Below are 10,331 nucleotides of genomic sequence, written 5' to 3'. Positions count from 1 at the left end.
CAGATGTCACATGATCAACTTCCGGTCAAATGTCATCCACTTCCGGTCAATGGCCAAAACTTGGATTTTCACTAAAAATGCTACTCCTCCCACATATTACATAGCACCGTGACGTCACTTACACACATGCATCATCTATAGCCAGTGTCTAAAAGTTATACCACAAAATTGGAATCAAAGGTCATTAAGGGTCACTTCCGGTAAAAGTCTGAAAAATTTGTAAAAAATATTCAAAAAATCACTGTCTTTACAAATTACATAGCAGAGAGTCGCCATTAGCACACATGCATCGCTATTATCTAGGGTCTTTAGGATGCCTACAGTTTTGGGGTCAAAGGTCATTAAGGGGTTACTTCCGGTCAAAAACCAAAATTATCAAAAAAGTTTACATTTTTTTTTATCTCAAAATGTAAACAAACCAGAGTAATATACCCATCATACATGAATTAGTGTTACATGGTGTATGCATGGTATTTTTTATTTTGGGGGTCAAAGGTCATTAAGGGGTAACTTCCTGTTTTAGCTAAATAACTTCAAGAATTTTTATCTCAAGAACTAAACATAGTAGAATTTTTTAATTAAAAGTGGAACAATGCATTTTGTCGTTGTACCGGGTGTCCCAAAAAAAGGTTACATGTAGATTTTTGAAAATAATCTAAGTTAATGTTAACAAATATAGATATCCTTTTCATGACATAATCTATGTACACTCTACTAGTACTCCTGTGAATGTCAAGTTCACAACCTACGTACTTAGCCCGCATTCCAGGCATTCCTGAGTAAGCTCTTTACTTGACATAATGCTACACGAGGTTCATTATACCACCGTCACAGCCACCGTGTATTTGGCGGGGCACTCGAGTAGGCCCAACCATAGCATGGCATATGCAGTATTTTATTCTGATAAACACAGAATAAAATTTGTTCAATTCTATTTCATAGTTCAGTCAGAAATGTAAAACAGCAGCGATTTCAAGTCAACAAAATCCAAGCAAGGCCTAAATGCAAAAGATTGTTATTCATTTTACTATGTTGATGACAGTACAGCGTGCAGAACTGCTTTCACCAAAAACGTGTTCTTCTCTAATGACCATCCTTCTTTATTCTTTATTTTTTCCACCAAGAGTCAAGAAGTTCTAAAACTGATTTATTTCAGTGTACAATATTTAATTTGCCAATATGTTTCTTTTGTGCAATAAGTTCAACAATGGAAAAAAAAAGAGGAACATGAAAAGTAATATAGAAAAAATCTCAAAAAAAGGTATGCTTGTGTTCAACTTTCGTTGTGCGATATTTTGATGGTTGGCCACTCTTAACACCCCTGTCATCTTACGCTCATAAGTTAAGTTGCTTTTAAGATACGGAATTGATACTTAGCAAACAGCTACAAGAAGGCTGAATAAATATTATCTAAAAAAATGACATTGTTTTGTTGTACCATCACAAAATGCGGTTCATTTTCTACATGTAACCTTTTTATGGGACACCTTGTATATAAGGTTTTATTTTCATTGAGGTCAAAGGTCATTAAAGGGGTCAAAAGGTCAATCATAAATTTAAAAAAATCATAATCCATGTATAAGTTCCGATAAAGCTGAAAATTCACCAGGAATATTCCTTATGACATCCTAAGCACTATGTAATATTTTTGCGGGGTCAAAGGTAATTAAGGGATCACTTCCGGTTCTCACAGATTCGGAGTCATAACTCATTTGTCACTGCTGGCTGTGCATCCTCGCGGTCGCAGGCGAACGCAATCAGATCTCGTTTACATTATTGATTTTTATTTAGGGTCAAAGGTTATGAGGGGTCACTTCCGGTGTTAAACAAAATACCTTCTAAAATACCTGGGGATAGTGCCGGCTCGCGGTCGCAGGCGACCGCAGCCAGATCTTGTTCTTTCTTCTGTCAACACTTGCAGACCCCCCCTCTTGAAATTTACAAATTGCTCTAGCTCCGACATACTTTCATGGATTTCAACCAAACTTAGACACACTCATCACTGGCACTTGCTACAAATGTCACATGATCAATTTCCGGTCAATGGTCATCCACTTCCGGTCAATGGTCAAAAACGTGATTTTCACTAAAAATGCTTCTTCTTCCAAATATTACATAGCATCGTGACATCACTTGCACACATGCATCATATATAGCCAGTGTCTAAAAGTTATACCACAAAATTGGAATCAAAGGTCATTAAGGGGTCACTTCCGGTAAAAGTCTGAAAATTTGTAAAAAATATTCAAAAAATCACTGTCTTTACAAATTACATAGCAGAGAGTCGCCATTAGCACACATGCATCGCTACTAGCTAGGGTCTTTAGGATGCCTACAGTTTTGGGGTCAAAGGTCATTAAGGGGTTACTTCCGGTCAAAAACCAAAATTATCAAAAAAGTTTAAATTTTTTTTATCTCAAAATGTAAACAAACCAGAGTAATATACCCATCATACATGAATAAGTGTTACCTGATGTATGCATGGTATTTTTATTTTGGGGGTCAAAGGTCATTAAGGGGTCACTTCCTGTTTTTAGCTAAATAACTTCAAGAATTTTTATCTCGACAACTAAACATAGTAGAATTTTTTAATTAAAATTGGAACAATGCATTTTGTCGGTGTACATAAGGTTTTTTTTTTCATTGAAGTCAAAGGTCATTAAGGGGTCAAAAGGTCAATCATAAATTTAAAAAATCAAAATCCATGTATAAGTTCCGATTACCCGCATATTTTACATTATTGATTTTTATTTAGGGTCAAAGGTTATGAGGCGTCACTTCCGGTGTTAAACAAACTACCTTCTAAAATACCTGGCGGTTGTGCATGCTCGCGGTCGCAGGCGACCGCAACCATATCTAGTTACCTAGCCGGGACACCGGCTAGGTCTTGTGATGCTATCGGATCTTTCTTTCTTCTGGCAACAAATTTCAAAATGCTTCTTCTCTTACATGTTACATCGTACAATGACGTCACTTGCACATATGCATCGTCTACATCCAGTGTATATAGGGTGTTCACAGATTTGGGGTCAAAGGTCATTAAGGGGTCATTTCCGGTATAAAACCAAATATCTTCAAAATGCTTCTTCTTCCACAAATTACATGTGATGGTAACATGCTTAGGTCATGTGACTTGACTTGGGTTGGTGTCTATAGGGTGTTCACAGATAAGGGGTCAAAGGTCATTAAGGGGGTCATTTCCGGTGAGAATGCTAAAAATATTCAAAAAATCACTGTCTTTACAAATTACATAGCAGAGTGTTGTCATTACCACACATGCATCGCTACTAACCAGGGTCTTTGGGGTGTCTACAGTTACGGGGTCAAAGGTCATTAAGGGGTCGCTCCCGGTCAAAAACCAAAAATTATCAAATATGTTCATTTTTTAAATCTCAAAACGTAACCAGACCAGAGTAATATAAACTTCATATATGCATTAGTGTTACCCGATATATGCACGGTATTTTTATTTTGTTGGTCAAAGGTCATTTAGACGTCATTTCCGGTTTTAAGCTAAATAACTTCAAGAATTTTTATCTCCATAACTAAGTATTGTAAATTTTTTAAATTTAAACTGTAACAATGCATTTTTTTGGTGTATATGAGGTTTTTTTTATATTGGGGTCAAAGGTCATTAAGGAGGTCAAAACATCAAATTTGCAAAAAAAAATTTAAAATTACGGAAAAGTAGCTGTATCTCAGCCTATGGAAGATGGATAAAGCCCTACATGCTACAGTGATGCACCATTAATGGTGTGAGATGTCCATAATAGCCGGTCAAAGGTCAAACTTTAAGTTAAGACTGGCATTTCCGGCCCCGGCTAGGTCCAGATCTGTAACCAGATCTAGTTAAGTTAGGCGGGCAGCCTAACTTATTTCTTTCTTGCCATTTCTTCTTTCTTTCCTCTTTCTTCTTTCTCACAATTTGCTACTACTGCCACATTCTTGATCGGATTTCGACCAAACTCAGTCACACGTAGTATTGGGTAGCTGGCTACAAAAGTTATGGGTTGTTTAACGTCAGAGGTCATCCAAGAGGTCACAGGGGTCAAAAAAGGTCATTTTAACCAAAAATGCTCTGATTGAGCTGAAATTTAAATGCAATGATCCTTATGACATTCTAAACATGTTTAAAACATTTTAGAATTTATTGAAGGTCATTAAGGGGTCATAAAGGGGTCAAAGGTCAAGTTTTTCAAAATGCTCCAATTGAGCTGAAATTTAAATGCAATGATCCTTAAGACATTCTAAACATTTGAACAATATTTTAAAATTCATTTAAGGTCATTAAGGGGCCATAAAGGGGTCAAAGGTCAAGTTTTTCAAAATGCTCCAATTGAGCTGAAATTTAAATGCAATGATCCTTAAGACATTCTAAACAAGTTGAAAACATTTTAAAATGCATTTAAGGTCATTAAGGGTTCATAAAGGGGTCAAAGGTCATGTTTTCAAAATGCTTCAATTGAGCTGAAATTTAAATGCAATGATCCTTATGACATTCTTAACATGTTTTAAATATTTTATATGCAAGCTTTCCACGATCAAGGCATACTGCAGTTACTGTCCGTTTTCCTATACACAATACACAGTGCTCTTTCCCATTGACGCGTGACCTTTACAAATAGCCCTACGTTAACAGTATGGGGATATGACTAGTTAACGTCGCTGTGTGAAAAATAACCGGCCAATATTAAAAGTACTCTTCTAAAGTTCTAGAAAATATAGTTTTTAACATGTCCTAAATTTTTAGCTAATTTAGATGTTTGGAAATATTCGTACTTTGGTGTTTTAGTTAATGTTATAGGTAATAGTACATTGCCTAGTTAACGTCGCTGTGTGAAAAATAACCGGCCAATATTAAAAGTACTCTTCTAAAATTCTAGACAATATAGTTTTGTAACATGTCCTAAATTTTTAGCTAATTTAGGTGTTTGGAGAGGGTCGTACTTTTGTGTTTTAGGAAGGACATGTAAACGACAGATAACACCAAAAATATGAAGAAATTATTTCCAAACCGTGTTAAGTCAAAAATCATTATGTTGCTCATTTTCAAGAATGCTGGTTTACAAAAAGCACGACATTGTCTGATTTCGTGAACAAAGCCACACATAACATTGTTTCCTTTCGTTTCCTTTATAATCGGTTACCCAACTGAAGCTATGAATACCAGCTTTATTGCGATATCGCACATGAAAACAGTCACTTGTGCACAACCAGAGAAGATCCGATTTAATCAGTTGAGCTGTTTCAATGAGTGTTATCTTGGTTTAATAGCTTTTAATGGGGTTAAGTCCTGCAAAGGTCGAGATGAATTCTACTGTAGACATGACTGCATCATGGCATATTAAAACCGCAATTAATGAAACAGTCTTATTAAAATTAATACTATCCAGCACAGTATTGCTGCTTGATCAGATCGTCACAGTCATCCGCCTAACTTACCTCGTGCCCTTGCAAAGGGCACAGTTGCTCTAGTTTCTTCTTTCTTTACACAGCCGTGACGTTAGTCACGGCTGTGTCTTTTTTCTTACAGGTTCTTTCTTTCTTCTTTCTTCTTCTGTCAACCATTACATTTGCTCTAGCACTCACATGCTTACATCGATTTTGACCTAACTTGGTCACAATGATCACTGACCGTGCCCCTACATGTCACATGAAACTTGTTGGGTCAAAGGTCACGCAGGGGTCACAGGGGTCAAAAACGTGATTTCAGCTCAAAATGCACCTTCTCCTACCAATTACGTAGGACAGAGACGCCACTTGCACACATGCATTGTAATTACCCAGTGTCTATAAGGTGTACACAGATTTGGGGTCAAAGGTCATTAAGGGGTCACTTCCGGCATAAAACGAAAAACCTTCAAAAATTTTTATTAGCTCAGTAAAACATGGGACAGTAACGGTATGTTCACATATGATCTGCAGTCACCCAATGTATATGTGGTATTTTTTTTTTTTTTTTTTTTTTCAAAGCTCATTAAGGGGTCACTTCCGGTATAAAAAGAAATACCTTTAAAATGCATCTTCTTCCACAAATTATGTAGGACAGAGACGCCTCTTGCACACATGCATTGTTATTACCCAGTGTCTATGGGGTGTACACAGATTTGGGGTCAAAGGTCATTAAGGGGTCACTTCCGGTATAAAACGAAATACCTGAAAAAATTTCTATTAGCTAAGAAAAATATAGGAGAGTGATGGTATGTTCACACATAAATTATGTCTACCCAATGTATATATGGTATTTTTTTTTATTTGGGGTCAAAGGTCATTAAGGGGTAATTTCCGGTATAAAACGAAATACCTTTAAAATACATCTTCTCCCACAAATTACGTAGGACAGTGATGCCACTTGCACACATGCATTGTTATTACCCAGTGTCAATGGGGTGTACACAGATTTGGGGTCAAAGGTCATTAAGGGGTCACTTCCGGTATAAAACGAAATAACTTCAAAAAACTTTATCAGCCAAGAAAAATATAGCACAGAGACGGTACATTCACACATGAATTGATGTTACTCAGTGTATACGTGGTATTTTTTTATTTGGGGGTAAAAGGTCATTAAGGTGTCACTTCCGGTCTGAGACAAAACCTTCAAAATGCCCCTTCTGCCACAAATAACATGGCAAAGTGATGCCACGTGCACACATACATTGACATTAGCCAATGTCTATGGGGTTTTCATATATTTTAGGGTCAAAGGTCATTAAGGGGTCACAACACGGCTGTGTTCGTGGTCTTATTCTTTCTTCTTTCTTCTGTCAACCATTACATTTGGTCTAGCACTCACATGCTTACATCGATTTTGACCTAACTTGGTCACAATGATCATTGACCGTGCCCCTACATGTCACATGAAACTTGTGGGGTCAAAGGTCACGCAGGGGTCATAGGGGTCAAAAACGTGATTTCAACTAAAAATGCATCTTCTCCCACAACTTACGTAGGACAGCGACCCCACTTGCACATATGCATTGTTATTACCCAATGTCTCTGTGGTGTACATAGATTTGGGGTCAACGGTCATTAAGGGGTCACTTCCGGTATAAAACGAAAAACCTTCAAAAATTTTTATTAGCTAAGTAAAACATAGCACAGTAACGGTATATTCACATATGATCCGCAGTCACTCATTGTATATGTGGTATTTTTTTTTATTTGAGGTCAAAGCCTATTAAGGGGTCACTTCCGGTATAAAAAGAAATACCTTTAAAATGCATCTTCTTCCACAAATTATGTGGGACAGAGACGCCACTTGCACACATGTATTGTTATTACCCAGTGTCTATGGGGTGTACACAGATTTGGGGTCAAAGGTCATTAAGGGGTCACTTCCGGTAAAAAACGAAATATCTTAAAAAAATTTTATAAGCTAAGTAAAACACGGGACAGTAACGGTATGTTCACACGTGATCTGCAGTCACCCAATGAATATGTGGTATTTTTTTTTTATTTGGGGTCAAATCTCATTAAGGGTCACTTCCGGTATAAAACGAAATACCTTTAAAATGCATCTTCTTCCACAGATTCTGTAGGACAGTGACGCCACTTGCACACATGCATTGTTATTACTCAGTGTCTATGGGATGTACACATATTTGGGGTCAAAGGTCATTAAGGGGTCACTTCCGGTATAAAACGAAAAACCTTCAATTTTTTTTATTTGATAAGAAAAACATAGGACAGTAATAGTATATTCACACATGAATTGTGGTTACCCAATTCATATGTGGTATTTTTTTATTTGGGGTCAAATGTCATTAAGGGGTCACTTCCGGTCTGAGACGAAAAACCTTCAAAATGCCCCTTCTGCCAAAAAAAAATAACATGGCAAAGTGATGCCACGTGCACACATACATTGACATTAGCCAATGTCTATGGGGTTTTCATATATTTTGGGGTCAAAGGTCATTAAGGGGGTCACAACACGGCTGTGTTTGTGGTCTTAGACCACAGCTAAGTCTAGTTCTTTACACAGCCGTGACGTTAGTCACGGCTGTGTCTTTTTTCTTACAGGTTCTTCTTTCTTCTTTCTTCTTTCTGTCAACCATTACATTTGCTCTAGCACTCACATGTTTACATCGATTTTGACCTAACTTGGTCACAATGATCATTGACCGTGCCCCTACATGTCACATGAAACTTGTGGGGTCAAAGGTCACACAGGGGTCATAGGAGTCAAAAACGTGATTTCAACTAGAAATGCATCTTCTCCCACAACTTAAGTATGACAGCGACGCCACTTGCACACATGAATTGTTATTAACCATTGTCTATGTGGTGTACACAGATTTGGGGTCAAAGGTCATTAAGGGGTCACTTCCGGTATAAAACGAAATAAATTCAAAATTTTTATTAGCTATGAAAAACATAGGAGAGTGATGATATGTTCACATATGAATTGTGTTTACCCAATGTATATATGGTATTTTTTGATTTGGGGTCAAAGGTCATTAAGGGGTCATTTCCGGTATAAAACGAAATACCTTTAAAATGCATCTTCTCCCACAAATTACGTAGGACAGTGATGCCACTTGCACACATGCATTGTTATTATCCAGTGTCTATGGGGTGTACACAGATTTTGGGTAAAAGGACATTAAGGGGTCACTTCCGGTATAAAACGAAATAAATTCAAAAATTTTTATTAGCTATGAAAAACATAGGAGAGTGATGGTATGTTCACATATGAATTGTGTTTACCCAATGCATAGACGAATCCGACCGCGCACTCTCGAAAGGGCGCCCTCTTACATCGCCGCCATTACGGGGGGCCATTACGGGGGTCATGTGTGCAACATAGCATAGGCAAACAACAACAATACTTGGGATATGCTTCTCTAAGTTCACTTCACTGTCACCATCATCAAATTGCCATGGCTGCTTAGGCAGATGATGTTCGAGACTGGTCAAAACTAGAATTTCAAGGTAATTTACTTGTCAAAAAGGTGAATTTATGCATCTTTTTTCGCCGTAGCGTAGGCCTAAATATTGTAAACAAAAGCTTATTTCATCCGTATGAAAAGTGTTAAAAAGCATCGGTCGCTTAGCTCTGGTTTAAAGAACCGGATAGGCCTACAGGTGTATTGAAAATAGTTTTAACTTTTAAGTAGTATAAAATATCGCAAACTTTTCATCAGAAGTAGAGTTTTAAACTTTAAAAAAAATGCAAATGATGAATGCTTTTAATTAAGAAGCGACAAAAGAACAAGAAAACTATCGGTCTTTGACTGACGATTTTCTTCGGCGACAAATTAGTAGACTTGTTAAGGGGTGAAAATGGGGCGAACGCTGCATTTTTTAGTACAAAGGTCCCACTTGGCATGAATGTTCCTTGGGGCAAAAGGAAAAGATTCATCCAAAGAGACACTCTGTATCTATGCATAAAACCCCCTAATTTGCATAAATTATGCTAATTAGCACCCAAAATATGGTATTTTCTAACTTCTAGCCCATTTCACTTAAAAACATGTGTAAACAGTTGAATTTGGATTAATTTAGGATAAGGAATTAATTTTAGGGATAATTTTGGGAATATGTGGCCATTCTGACCCCCAAATCCAAGATGGCCGCTGGCCGCCATCTTTAAAATATGCGTTTTTTTACAACTTTTGAACCAATCGAGCTACAGACTTGTGTGACATATCAATTAATACTAACATGGGGGTGGGAAACTCATTTCTGGCACTGTTTATAAGATAGGAAGTCATTTGAAAAGGGCACAGTGGTTTTTAAATGTAAATTCCAATGTACCAGTCTTTGACATTATGTTTTCAGGGTTATTAGGAGTTAAGAAAGTTTAATAATAATAATATTGATGGCTTATTTCGCATGATACCATAACATATCGGATTCGTCATATAAATATCGAACTCGCCGTTGGCTCGTCCGATATTTTTATGACTCATCCGATATGTTATGGTATCATGCTCAGCCATCCAATATTATATCAATATTGTAGATGGATGAACATGTTTGAATATATAGTTTGGTACAGTGCGTCACCAAAATTTTGGTCGTTGGCAATTGTGGGGATTTTCTATATTTTGCTTTTTTTGAAGTCTAGGATTCACTTGTAATGAAAACCAATGTTTACCATTTTTTAAATACCAATATGGCGACTATTTTGACAATCCAAAATGGCGGGTTAATCTGCACACACGCAGTCATGTTCAGTTCCTAAAAGTGGACCTTTGAACCTGAAATAGTTACTTTTTATTGGACTATGCAGTCATACTTCTTCTTAGCGTGTCCAAGCGCAGGGTCAAATGCGCCCGAGCCAATAGCTGACGCAGTGACGAGCAGAATCGTTGAATTCAGCTAGGTCC

The sequence above is a fragment of the Amphiura filiformis genome, chromosome 17 (assembly GCF_039555335.1).
Source record: "Amphiura filiformis chromosome 17, Afil_fr2py, whole genome shotgun sequence".
Taxonomy (NCBI): domain Eukaryota; kingdom Metazoa; phylum Echinodermata; class Ophiuroidea; order Amphilepidida; family Amphiuridae; genus Amphiura; species Amphiura filiformis.
Note: the sequence above shows the minus strand (reverse complement) of the source record.